Source organism: Vitis vinifera, chromosome 16, assembly GCF_030704535.1.
Source record: "Vitis vinifera cultivar Pinot Noir 40024 chromosome 16, ASM3070453v1".
NCBI lineage: Eukaryota > Viridiplantae > Streptophyta > Magnoliopsida > Vitales > Vitaceae > Vitis > Vitis vinifera.
Window position 1 is genome coordinate 13,264,827 of NC_081820.1, and position 13,386 is coordinate 13,278,212.

A 13,386-nucleotide genomic window follows, 5' to 3' on the forward strand; every position below is an offset into this window, starting at 1 on the left:
TGAGAAATCCTTAATGAACCTCCTATAGAACCCGGCATGTCCTAGGAATTGCCTAATTCCTTTAACATTTGTGGGAGGTGGCAACTTAACAATTAGCTCCACCTTTGCCTTATCTACCTCAATGCCATTCTTGGAGATTATATGTCCTAAGACAATTCCTTGTTGTACCATAAAATGGCACTTCTCCCAATTTAGCACTAGGTCTTTCTCAATACATCTTTGGAGAACGGCTTCTAAATGCAACAAACACTCCTCATAAGAACCTCCATATACAGTGATGTCATCCATGAAGACTTCCATGATGCGCTCCACCATATCACTGAAGATGCTTAGCATACATCTTTGGAAAGTTGCAGGAGCATTACATAGACCAAAGGGCATTCTCCTATACGCAAAAGTACCAAAGGGGCAAGTGAAGGTTGTCTTTTCTTGATCTTCCAAATCAATCTCTATTTGGAAGTACCCCGAGTAACCATCCAGAAAATAGTAGAAAGGATGTCCTGAGACTCTCTCAAGGACTTGGTCCATGAAAGGCAATGGGAAATGGTCCTTCCTAGTCACTGAATTCAATCTCCTGTAGTCTATACACACCCTCCATCCTGAGGTAGGACGTGTAGAGACTTCCTCCCCTTTCTCATTCTGGATCACAATAATTCCAGATTTCTTTGGGACTACTTGGGTTGGGCTCACCCACAAGCTATCTGAAATGGGATATATGATCCCTGCTTGAAGTAGCTTCAGAACTTCACCCCTCACCACCTCTTGCATGTGAGGATTCAACCTCCTCTGGGGTTGCCTCACTGGTTTTGCATCTTCCTCCATGTAGATATGGTGGGTGCATACCAAAGGGCTAATCCTTTCAGAGCAGAAATTTGCCATCCAATGGCTTTCTTGCATTTTCTGAGGACTCCCAAAAGACTATCCTCTTGATCACTTGTGAGATTTGAAGAAACCACCACTGGACATTTTTCATCTTCCTCCAAATATGCATACTTCAAATCAACAGGAAGCGGCTTCAAAACAAGCTTTGGAGGGTCCTCCATAGCTGCTCCTTGTGAGTCCTCTTTATTGAACAGTGGTAAGATCTCTTCCCGTCTCCTCCAAGGAGACATGATGGCTAGCACATCAGAGGGTTCAGGTAACCCTTCTTCAAGCACCCCAAGGCTTTCGTTCAAGCTCTCTTCTAAATTCTTGTCACAATGCTCTTCAACCAAGGTGTTGATCAAGTACACCTCCTCCAATCCTTCCTCCTCTTCTGGGTGAAGATGCCTCTTGCATAGTTGGAATATGTTTAATTCCAAGGTCATGTTTCCAAATGTGAGTTGCATCACCCCATTCCTACAATTGATGATGGCATTGGAGGTAGCTAGGAAAGGTCTCCCAAGGATGATTGGCACATAGTTTGCTTCCTTAACAATGGGATCAGTATCAAGCACCACAAAATCCACAGGATAGTAGAATTTGTCCACTTGAACTAGAACATCCTCTATCACCCCCCTTGGGATTTTGACCGACCTATCAGCTAAGGAGAGAGTGATGGTTGTGGGCTTCAATCCTCCAAGTCCCAGTTGCTTGTACATAGAGTATGGGAGCAAATTCACACTTGCCCCCAAGTCTAGCAAAGCCTTCTCCACGTGTGTCCCTCCAATGTTGACTGAAATGGTGGGACATCCAGGATCTTTATACTTAACTGGAGACTTACTCTGAATGATAGCACTTACTTGCTCAGTGAGGAATGCCTTCTTGGTCACATGTAACCCTCTCTTGACCGTGCACAAGTCCTTTAAAAATTTTGCATATGTGGGGACTTGCTTGATCATATCAAGTAAGGGTATATTCACCTTCACTTGTCTCAAAACTTCAGGAATTTCTGATGAATTCTTGATTTCCTTCTTTCCATGTAAAGCTTGAGGAAAAGGGGGAGACATATGTTTCTTCATCATATCCTCTTTAATCATTATCCTTGGCTCTTCTTCAATGCTTGATTTGGATGTACTTTTCTTACCACTCTTCTCTTCTTGGTTATTGCTCTCTTTAACTAAGGTTCTCTTTGACATGAGTTCTTCATCTTGCCTCACCTTAGGCAAGGGTTAATCAACCTCCTTCCCACTTCTCAAGGTGATCACAGCTTTGACCTCCCTCAACTTTGAAGACTCCCCATCTTGGGTTTCAACTTCATGAACACCCTTGGGATTTTGGCTTGGTTGAGAGGGAAACTTTCCTTTCTCATTCACTGTGTTGAGGTTGGTAAGCCTAGAGATGGAGTATTGAATATTATCTATCTTCTGAGATAGATCATTTTTCATCCCATCCATTCTCTTAATTTGAGAACTCTCAACATTTTCAATCTTTTGGTGCAATTGGGAGTTGATTGCCTTTTGTTCACCCACAAAGTCACCCATGACTTTACTTAGGTTCACAATGGCTTGCTCCACTGAAGAGGTTTGTTGAGGTGCTTGGGTTTGGGCTTGTGGTTGGTATGGAGGTGGCCTCGGTTTCCAAGAAAAATTTGGATGGTTTCTCCAGCTTGAATTATAGGTGTTTCCATAAGGTGCATTGTTGTTAGGCCTAAATTGCCCCACAACATTGGCTTGATCACCTAACATCTCCCTCACAGCTGGCATGGTTGGGCACTCATCTACCACATGATCACATGATTGGCAAATGGTGCATGACATGACATGGGCTTGTGTCTCGGAAATGGCTTGGACTTCATGCATCTTTTTCAACTCAAGTTCTTCCAACCTCCTTGCCATTGTTGCCACCTTAGCTTTCATGTCCATGTCCTCACTTAACATGTACATTCCACTCTTTGGATTTACAGGAGCTTTCATACTTCCCATTTCTCTTGAGTTAGGCTCATCCCATCCTCTTGATACCTCAGACACATAACTTAAAAAGTTCATGGCTTCTTCAGGATTCTTACTCATAAAATCTCCCCCACACATGGTTTCAAGAATTTGCTTCATGGAGGAAGACATCCCATCATAAAAATAGCTCACCAAGAGCCATGTATCAAAGCCATGATGAGGACAAGCATTGATGGCCTCCATATACCTTTCCCAACATTCATAGAACTTCTCATTTTCTTTTGCAGAAAAGTTTGAGATTTGTCTCTTCAACCCATTGGTCCTATGGGTGGGGAAAAATTTCTTCAAAAATTCGGCCTGAAGATCAACCCAATTCCTTATGCTCTTGGGCCTTAAAGAGTTAAGCCATATTTTTGCCTTGTCCTTCAAAGTAAAAGGGAATAGCTTGAGTCTCATCAAGTCTATTGAAGCTCCTCCATCTCTAAAAGTATTACACACCTCCTCAAACTCCTTGATGTGGGCATATGAGTTCTCACTCTCCATTCCATGGAAATTTGGTAGGAGGGGCACAATATGGGGCCTTATAATCAGCTGCTCAAGAGGAGGTACGATGCATGAGGGTGCACTCATCCTTGGTGGGTGCATTCTATCCCTCATGGATAGATATGCATTTAGATTACCCCCTTGACCGTGTTGAGAATTCTGATCCTCTTGTGGAGGGTCCATGATGTTTACACAGATATCCAACTCTGTGTCTTGAGGATTCTCAATCCTTACTAGTCTTCCCTCTTGGTCCCGAATCCAATAGGGCATGCACAAGTTACTACTTACCTGAAAACAAAACAAAGACAACAAAAACAAAAGAAAACTAGAAGAAAGTTAAGGTTAGAAAGAAAACAAAAGGAATTCTACAATTAAAAGAAAAATGAAGTTAGTGAAAAAGGAATTCACCAAACTTGTGATGAAGATCACAAGTACTCTGAAAAGGTCATATCACTGTAAAGTGGCACCATCCCCGGCAATGGCGCCATTTTGATTCCGTGAAAGTCGGGTATTTTAATAAAAAACATTTATAAATCCTATGACCTCATACTAGCGTAGCAAATCTACTATAGTATAGCAGCTCTAGGGTCAAACTCTAGGATGGGTTTTCATTCTACCAGTGATATACTCAAGATTAGAAATTGAATCTGATGATTTCCTTTGTCAAAAACTTCAAGTTTAAAAGAAAATAAAATTTGTTTTGAAAGTGGTGTTTGAAACTAAACTAACATAAAACTAAGTAAAAATGGAAGAAAGAAGGTCTCCCGAAGCTAAGGGTTACTAGGATCAAGTTCAAAATGCAAAGTGGGAAATTCCTGATTTTTCTTCTCTCATTGGGGACAACAACATAAAGGATGGTTGTTTCCCGAACCGGTATAGGTTTAACAATGAAGATTTAATCCATAAAAAGTCAATAGAAATTGTAGTCAAGTTCCATTAATGGCTTTAGACACTATGGGTCTTCACCTTGAGTTACTTTCCAATAGCTCGTACATGATAACTAATGGTCTGATATGGATCTAGCAATAAGTATCCACAGAGACCTGAAGCTTACCATGTATTGGCCATTCAAAGTGATTCTAAGGGATTTAAAGAAAAACTTTAGATTTAAAAGCCATTTATGAACTCCAACTACCTGTATTTAATGCACGAGAGTTTTCCACTTTAGCATCTGGACTTTTCATCTAGCTTCCTTCACTCCAAGAAACCAAAAGTTTAGCCTCTCATCCTCTGGGAAAACATCCTCAGAGGTTGTTTGGCTTCCAAGAAAAAGAAAATAGTAGAGAGAAAAGGAAAGCAAAAAGAGCCCTGTATTTTACTAAGTGTAAAACATACAATATGTTCGTCGTTGTTCGAGAGGTGATTTCCACCCCTTATATAGTCTTTACAAAAGCTAAGCCTGTGATTGGCTAATTACAGGGATAAGAAAGGAATTTACATCAAAAAATACAAAAGAAAATATCTAAAGTGGAGTCGGCAGAACAGAGGAGATTTCACACCACGCATGGGCTGGTGCAAAATTCGCACAAGGAGAAGGTGTTGTGCGAATTTCGCACAAGCTGAAGGTGTTGTGCGAATTTCGCACAAGCTTGGAGCAGTTGTCTTCCAAAGGCCATATCTTCCTCATTTCAACTCCAAATCATACACGGTTTGAAGCGTTGGATTCTTGACTTCCTGAGCTTTGAAATGGCATATAGCATGTAGAAAATGGACTTCGGGAAGTGCTCCAAAAGTGCAAAGGAAGACTGCAGCTGCTGTCCTCTATTTTCTTCATTCTGTTTGTTTTTCCTCTTTGCTTCTCTCCTTTACTTGGCTTGTCTTAATGATCCAAAAAGCTGTCAAAACACTAAAACTAGCCACAAATATGATTAGAAGTCATTGCTAGGTCCTTAACATGCCAATTGGAATAAAGATGGAGAACTACTACACAAAAGTGCTTAAAACATAATGAATTAAAGGTGCAAAATAGCACTTTTTGGGTAGTAATCACATGCAATAGCCATATACCGTTTCTTTACTTATTGCCGATGCATTATGCATTCAACAAATATTTTTAATTCTTCAAGGTGTTGCCTTGTTCAACTAATTGAATATTCTTTGAGAGAGACACACACAATAGCCATAACATTTCAGGTTATAGCTTAGTGAACATGAATTTAGCTTGTAATCTGCCTAGAAATTAGATTGTAGATTTTCGTCTTTTGGAAGTTTTTCACTTTACTGTATCTGTTGCCATGCCATCACTTATGACTTGCATCAGCTATATCTTATTATTATATTTTATGATTTAGGTCCTCTATCCATAGAGAATACTCTTTTCAGAAATAATGGGGATGGTGCAGATTTTGTGAATATATTGCTAAAGCTTCCATTTACCCATTCTTTTATGCTCACTGAATCTAATCCTCCCTGGAGAACAAAATGTCTCTCGGTCCAAGTTCAGTCCAAAATTGGTCCTAGCTTAAAAACTGAAAGCATTCTTGAAGTGTTGGATTTGGGTCTCCAGGATGAAGCTGATGAGGTTAGAATTGAAGCTGTCATTTCTATGCTGGTGATTGTCTTATGGTCTGGTCTTGATGTGCTAAGTCATATCTTCAGAAGGCTGGAGTAAGTGAGCAATAAATTTCTTTACTGCATATTATTTGTATATTCTTTGTGTTTGATTTGATTCTTCTTGAATTATGTTAGAGAATCTTGTTGTTGTGGGTGTTGCAATTGGGAATCGAATTGCTTGGATTTGATTTGACTGTTCTGGATTTGTGTGGATTAATCTTGGTCTGATGAGTGTTGCAATAAAGAATTAAGGTTTATGTATATTAATCTTGCTTACAACCTCAAACTATTATGTATTTCAAGTCCTTCCTCCATCAAAAATGTGATTTTTTACCGCTAATACGGCTATCTAGAGTCATAATTGGTTAATAATCAGTGTTTGAGTCGCATTTAGAATTTGAGAAGTTTTGTTATTGGAAATTTCTCCTTAAAAGAAGTTTCTTCATTTCTAAACTTTCTATTTTCTAAAACCTTTTTTTTTTTTCTGAAGTTTCTATTTGAGTTTACTTAAAAATCTAGAAGTCTTCTTCATTAGAAACTCTTATTACAAGAAGTTATTATAAAGTTAAGTTTCAAATTTTAGACAAAAAGTTATTATTTTATTTTAATCTTATTATTTAGAGGTTTAGGAAATAAATAAGAGTCATAACAAGTTACTATATTGGTTAGGTTTCTTTTTTCATAGTTTTATTCAGGTTTTAAGGTTTTCTAAAGCTTGCTGATGAATTTTAAGATTATCACTGCTATTTATGTAATTCTTTATGTACCCATTTTTTTGTTTCTATCCAAATTGCTCTGCGACTGTGACTACTATGTGTGACTACTGGGTATATCTAATGTGTGTCACTGCTATTTCATTCGTTGAATATCTTGTCTCTTTCTGTTACATACATGACATTTGTATTTTTGTATGTTTTACTTATTTGTTTGTTTGTTTATTAATTTTATTTTATTATCTTATGTTATATTATTATTATTATTTATTTTATTGTTTCTCAATTATGTGATTTCTAACTTATATTTATTCTCTTCTATTTTGCATGAGGAAATAGGCTGCATGTTTTGGAAAGGAGAATCAAGGTCAAAACTTTTTAAGAGAAAATAAGGTCAATAGTCTAGAGGTTTGTTTGTTTTTTTTTTTTTTTTGGAATTGAGAATAAAAAAGAGAAGCTTACCTTTCATACAGAGAGAAAAAGCTAAGGGGGATGAGGCCGAGCTTAGAGAAGGAAGACTATTAGAAGCTAGGGAGATTATTGCTTGAAGGAAGGTTCTTCTAAGTATGGTCACCATTGAAAACTTGTACCTTTCTTATTTTCATATGACTGTGCTTTGCTTTCTTGCACAATTCTAAGTATTCTATTGATTGATGGTGAACCTATGATACCGTTTTGTTTTTTTTTTTTTTTTTTTTTTGGTTTGGGTCTAAAATGTTGTTTGCTCTTGCAAATGAGAATTTATTATTGATCTTGTTTCAATATTTGCGTTGAATCTTTCATGTGCCACTGGTCCCGGAACCCATTGATTTCAGCATGAAATGGGTTTCCATTTAATGAGTCTTTTGTTTATCTGTTCTCTTGGTCATACTCTGTTTTGAGATTATTCATCTCCATATTTGGTATCTTCATCTATGTCCTTATTTTTGGTCATGCCTTTGGGGTTTACTTTGATTGTCTAGTTTGTACTCTATTGTGATTGAGAGAAGAGGGTTGTGCTTTAGTGTGTGGTTATAGATTCATAAGTCCAGTGAAGAATCTGTTTGATGTTTATGAAAAAAGAAACACGTTCAAGATGGAATGCAATCATATCCGAGGCTGCAATGAATGGAGATGCATGGAAATCATTCGAACTCTTTAGTATTATGGCCAATCATTCATGACTGTTCCTAGATACTATCAGCATAGTATTCTTTTGTTACAAAGGGGTGTCTGAAAAAGGGAATAACTTTTAGAAGCTAAAATTTGTGATCAATTTTAGGGATATTGTTAATGGGTTTTGCCCCAAAGTCCAATCCCCGAATGCTGTCGAGAACTTAGTTGATGAATTCAAAGATTTTTATTGGTCCTGTCTATCACATGATCGACTTGTAGTTCTTGATGGTTAAGATATAAGTGTCATTGTTTGGCCTTTGGATCACCTAAATACATTGGATGCTTTGAAATTCCTTTAAGAGAACCCAAATATGGAAGAGAACAATCCAATTGGACTAGTGGATCTTGAAAGAAGGTTTTTGGTGGTCAACGGAGTAATTTGGAAATAAGGTCAAAATCCAATTAGAGAATATAGGTTTGGATGGGGTTTATAGTCATTGTTGGAGTTGAGTCAAGCACAATTGCTTGCCTTCTTGCTAGAAAGCTCTAGGAGGCTTTGGTGATTGGATGCCCGAAGACCATTGACAAGAATTGCAAATGCAAGGAGGATCACTAGACATTGAATTTAATGTTGCATGTAAAATACACGCAAAAATAATTGGTCGTGCATGGCCATCTTCAACTGCACTACCTTCTGACCCTCGCGTTTATCCCTAGACTCTTCATCCGAAAATGAGTTTTTTCCTGTTCATAGACTTCACCATGTATGGGGTAACTCTAACTTGTTTCAGTCCCTTAATTTGGTTAAATTCGCCATCATTTAGTATTAGAGTTCACATTTAGTGGCTTGCCTAACCTGAAATTTGGAGAAAATGAAAATTAGAGAGAGAATCTATCAATGGTAAACTAGCACGAGCTATAGTATGTGATATCAAGTGATTTAAGAAAGATGAAGGTGAGATTCTGGATAGGTCATATGGAAAATGCCATGGGCCAACTATATTGTTTAATGGTGCTATTAAACCTATGGACCATTCTATACCTTGTTTGGATAAGAGGTCACGATGGAAGAAAGTTCTTCATTGTTCCACATGTGGGCATCTAGGTTGCAAGAAATCTCATCTCAAATTTTGTTGTGATTTCTATGATTCCTTTTCTAGGAAAGTCTATTTGGAAAAATTAAAGGGGTTTGCATGTCATTATTCCACTATCAGTACTTAGGATGTCTACCTATTTTCCACCTAGACACCAAAGGAGCAGCCCATTTTGTATAAAAGTCTGCTACCAAGGTTGTGCTACAAGGATTGTTGCCTACCTGTTTAGACAATGTGCATGACGAGAGGTAACAATGATCATAGGAGTAGTGGTCATCACACTCAGTGAGTTGGTCTCCTAGCTTCCACTTGGTGGGGACCTCTTGAGTACTTGTGCTGTTTGGCAGATGAGAAAATGTGATTTCCAGGTAGATACTTAGTGAATGGTGTTTCAATTATTGCCCTGTGGGATGAAGCTGTTCTCTTCTTTCACTTTGGTTGGTGGGTAAGGGGGATCTGTCAATTCTTGTCTTCAAATTTTGAAGTCAAAGACCACCAGGAAAACAATACCATGGCAACCTTCTAGCACGTTTTATCTTCAGTTTCAGTCATCCAAAAATGAGAATCTGCCATTTCATAGTGTGGATAGGGTGCAAAACAAAAAATTACTTTTGGTGTCTTGCATTTTTCAATGAAAAATGAGTCATTGTAATGCTTTGTAAGGGTTATCTGGTGCATTAAACCTTTAAATCAAACATCACTCAGTAATTATTAACCAACTTACAAAAGTTTAATCTGCTTTAAAGTACATATCATTAGTTAATTTGACAAACTCTCATTAACCTCCTAGTTTAATAACTCAACATTAGTAAGATCAATCTCATGAATATTTGCCATTGTTCCTGCTGCAAATGTTTCAGTATGGATTAACTGTTTTGCCACATACAATTTCATTATTAAAAAACTAATCATCTGTTTGGTTTCCTGAGAATATGAAGGAAAAGAAAAGAGTTTTTGGATCTTCGTGGGAATGAAAGTGCTATTGTAGCATTTATTTCTGACCTTCTCAGCAGCCAAATGGAGCATAGAAGAAGTTTGATTAGTGTAGAACAAAATTAAAATTACACTAATGATCAAGATTACTTCTTTCATGGCAGCACTGAGAAGCTTATGGAGATTGATCACCACTTGTATGAAATTAGGTCGGTGGAATACCATGTCCAGGTAAAACCTTTGGCAAGTTTCTCACATACTTTATATATTACACTTTAAATAAGTTTTCCATTTTTTCCCCCGATGATGATTATGGAAAAATGCCATGGCAGTTGGCAAATTCGCTTCATTGATGGACTTTTTTTCCACTGCAGTAAAGCTGATGAGCCCTCACTGTCCAATATCCAGCATTGCAGTTTCAGGCAAACCCTCTATCTCCTTCGGCGGCTTCACCACGTGCTTGTGCTCCCTACATGCATAGCCACCCTCTTCGCTATTTGGATTCATTGGCCTATGGCTTCTATTCCATTTTTAGAGGATTAGTTTGGGTACATGAAAAATCTTGATCCAGTTCGGGATTCTGAGATGCTGCTCATATATCCAAACATCAAGATCAGACCAACTTTCAACCAGCCTTGGTATCCCACGTGCCTTCCATCTGGGATGCTGAAGAAACATGCGATTCTCTTTCCAAAAGAGTCCTGTTTTTCATCAGGAGGTTCTGAGTTCCTTCTCCTGGGGCTAGTGAACAAATTGCCAGAATTAATTAAGTGGGCTCTGATTGCTTGATTGAGGGGTTGCCCGATGTGGTGTGCCTTTTGGATAATCCTGTTCATAAAGACCTAACCAATGACAATCCATTTGATCCTTACATGCTTGATGGTACTGAGAGGAACCTTAGTAGGCTTGCAAATATATATTGGCCTGACTCTTTAGGGCCCTAAGATTTGGATATGTCTTTCTCTAGATACCATAATGAAGATCTAATCTTGAGTGACAACCTTAGTGGTTTGAAAAGTTTGATGGAAACAGTGTGGATGCATTTCAAAATTGCTCCTCCTTCAGGTTGGCTAAGAAAGAACCTGCATCAACAGTTGAAGCTCGAGAAATGGTCTCATTTGCAGATTTTAAAATTGGCAGTGGATGGTTCAGATAGTTTAAAATATGATGGTGGAGATAGTAAAAAGACATGGACACAGAACTTCTTATTCGGGTGGAAATGGCAACTTGGAAAACCATGGAGCATATGGAGTTTATGAGTCCCGAAAATAAGCATTTAAGAGCAGCCTCTCCAGAAGAGGCTCTCCTTGAATGGCTAGAATTGCCTCTTTGCTGACATGCGTCTTTGCTGTTCTAGAACTGAAAATCACTTTGTCGGAGATTATACAACTAGAGCTCCTTTTCGTGCAATAACTGCGAGAGATGGCCAAAGTGTTTAGTTATACTGCTAGTGAACCTATTGCTATGCAGGTTCAAGGAAGTTAGGTAAAGGCTAGCAAGGTTGATCAACTATGAGAAAAAAGGAATTGAATCAGAAAGGATGTTTACCCAAGGATCTGGTAATTTCGTTGCATCAGCTGTGCAGCCTAAATTGGCAATCGATCAAAATTCTAACAATTCAAGTTTATCCTCATCTCCAAAGTCTGTATTACCAGAAAAGGTCCTAGTGGATCAAGTTTCCACATGGAGTTTTAATCCAGAGGTCAGCATGAACCATCTAATCCCTCAAAGAAAACTTTAGAAGTCAATATGATTCTGAGCGAGAATAAAGCAGAAGCAGGTCAGACAAACATAAAACAAACTTCAGAATCTGTTAGAGACAATAAAGGCGATTCCCAAAGTTCCATCAGACAATTTGTTGTTGCTGAACCATCAGAAACTACTGAGATAGCTAATTCAATAACAATCCAAGATACTGAAGGCAAATCTGGATAATCAACACATGATAAGAATGGTATGGACACGCCAGAGCCAGTTGAGGACAATGCTACTTTAGACACCATTGGAGATGTCATGGAAAACAATGGTGAAACAACAGATGAACTCTTGGAACCACTATTACCATGATGTGAATCTCTGCAATCATGTGGATCTGGCATCCTAGCTGATGGTTGACTTGATGATCTCATCCGAAGAGTTGCTACCTTTGGAATGGTATTAATGGAGCTTGACTTGTGTCAGTAATATGCTAGGCATGCTGAAACACAAATGGATCCAGAAGCTGGTTGACATCAATGGAGCAAGGGATGCATTCGTTGGAGGAATGTTTAAAGGCCTGGAAAATTCATCCTAAAGTTAACTATGCCATGAGTGGCTATGAGTTGGAAATGTTGGTAACTTCATCTATTTTCTCTTGGAGCTTGGTAGGCTATTTTCCAATATACTTTGCACCTACATCGCTGCCGTTGGATGGATATCTCTGCTATTATATTGATTATGCAGGAATGTAACATCAGATTACGTAGGAAAACAATGTTTCTTGTGGGGAATTAGCTGAGTGTCAACTGGAGAAGGCCCTCATTGCAGTTATGAATTTCTTGCAACTCAGGACAACTGAAGTACTAGTTTTCAAGGACTACCAATGTGGGTGATTGGCAAGAGGGGTGTATCGAAAGAGATAAATAATGAAGGAGATGTACATTCCTGATTTAATGAGATGCACCAAAAAATTGCGGCAAAATGGAGTTGAGGAATCAGCTTCAGATATAGCAATACAGTCTCAGTCACAACCCTAGGCATCCACTCTAGCATTGGCCACCTTGGTGCACACTATCCTCCTTTTGATGCATTTCTTTATATCTTTATGTGAATTTACTTGTTTTGAATCGAGTTTTCAAATCTTTGTTCCATCAAAATAATGTCAATTGTTTTTAAAACTTTATCCTTAGAAAATAAAATTCAGTTTAAAGAAAGGCTTGCTGCCATATTTCACTTTAGCATACACTTTTTCTTATTTTCTTTTAATGATTTTCGTGATCTTCTCAATTTTAAATAAACATAAATAAATTCTCTAAATTCCAAAATAAAGGAATTCATCTAGATTTCTATGATCTTCCATCCATGATCATTAGAAAGATGAAATTTTGCGCAATTAATTCATGTTAATAAATTGGGAATTGGTAGGGGCCCAATGATATTTTCCTTGATAATAATGCCAATGAATTGTTTGTTTGCGATCATCTCACTTTGATCTACTTCTGTGATGCATGTGAGATATCTTACATTTATCATTGTGTACTAATCTTGTTTCCTATAAAAGCGCATTATTGTTCACTGTTAAGGTATGCTCGCATTCTCGCCCTGTTTATTTGTTCTTCATGCATGATAGGGGGTTTTTCTGGTTTCCTAGGAGCATGAGAAGTGTATTGGGAAATACTTCTTAGGTAAGTTTATTAGGTATCCCCTGTTTTCTCCCATTTTGCACTATTTATCATTATTCTTTGTTATGTTTGAGTGTTATTTGTTGACTGGATGTATGCACTAGAAAATTCATTTGGAATCTGATTGATTTCTATGTTTGTTTTCGTTCTTGGTGTTGGGTTGTCTATTTCTCATTTATTTGGTTTGGTATAAGAATAATCTCATTTCCTTTCAACTACATTGTGCATTAGGAGATTATTTTCCTATTCTTGTTTTTAAATCTGC

At 37.9% G+C, this 13,386-nt stretch overlaps 1 non-coding gene across 1 annotated transcript; it reads left to right on the forward strand.

The window, feature by feature from the left end:
• The first annotated feature begins 3,018 nt into the window (after positions 1–3,018).
• On the forward strand, positions 3,019–3,125 carry LOC132252739 (small nucleolar RNA R71). Its single transcript, XR_009464518.1, has one exon. It is a non-coding gene; the product is annotated as a small nucleolar RNA R71 (small nucleolar RNA).
• The last annotated feature ends 10,261 nt before the right edge of the window (positions 3,126–13,386 follow it).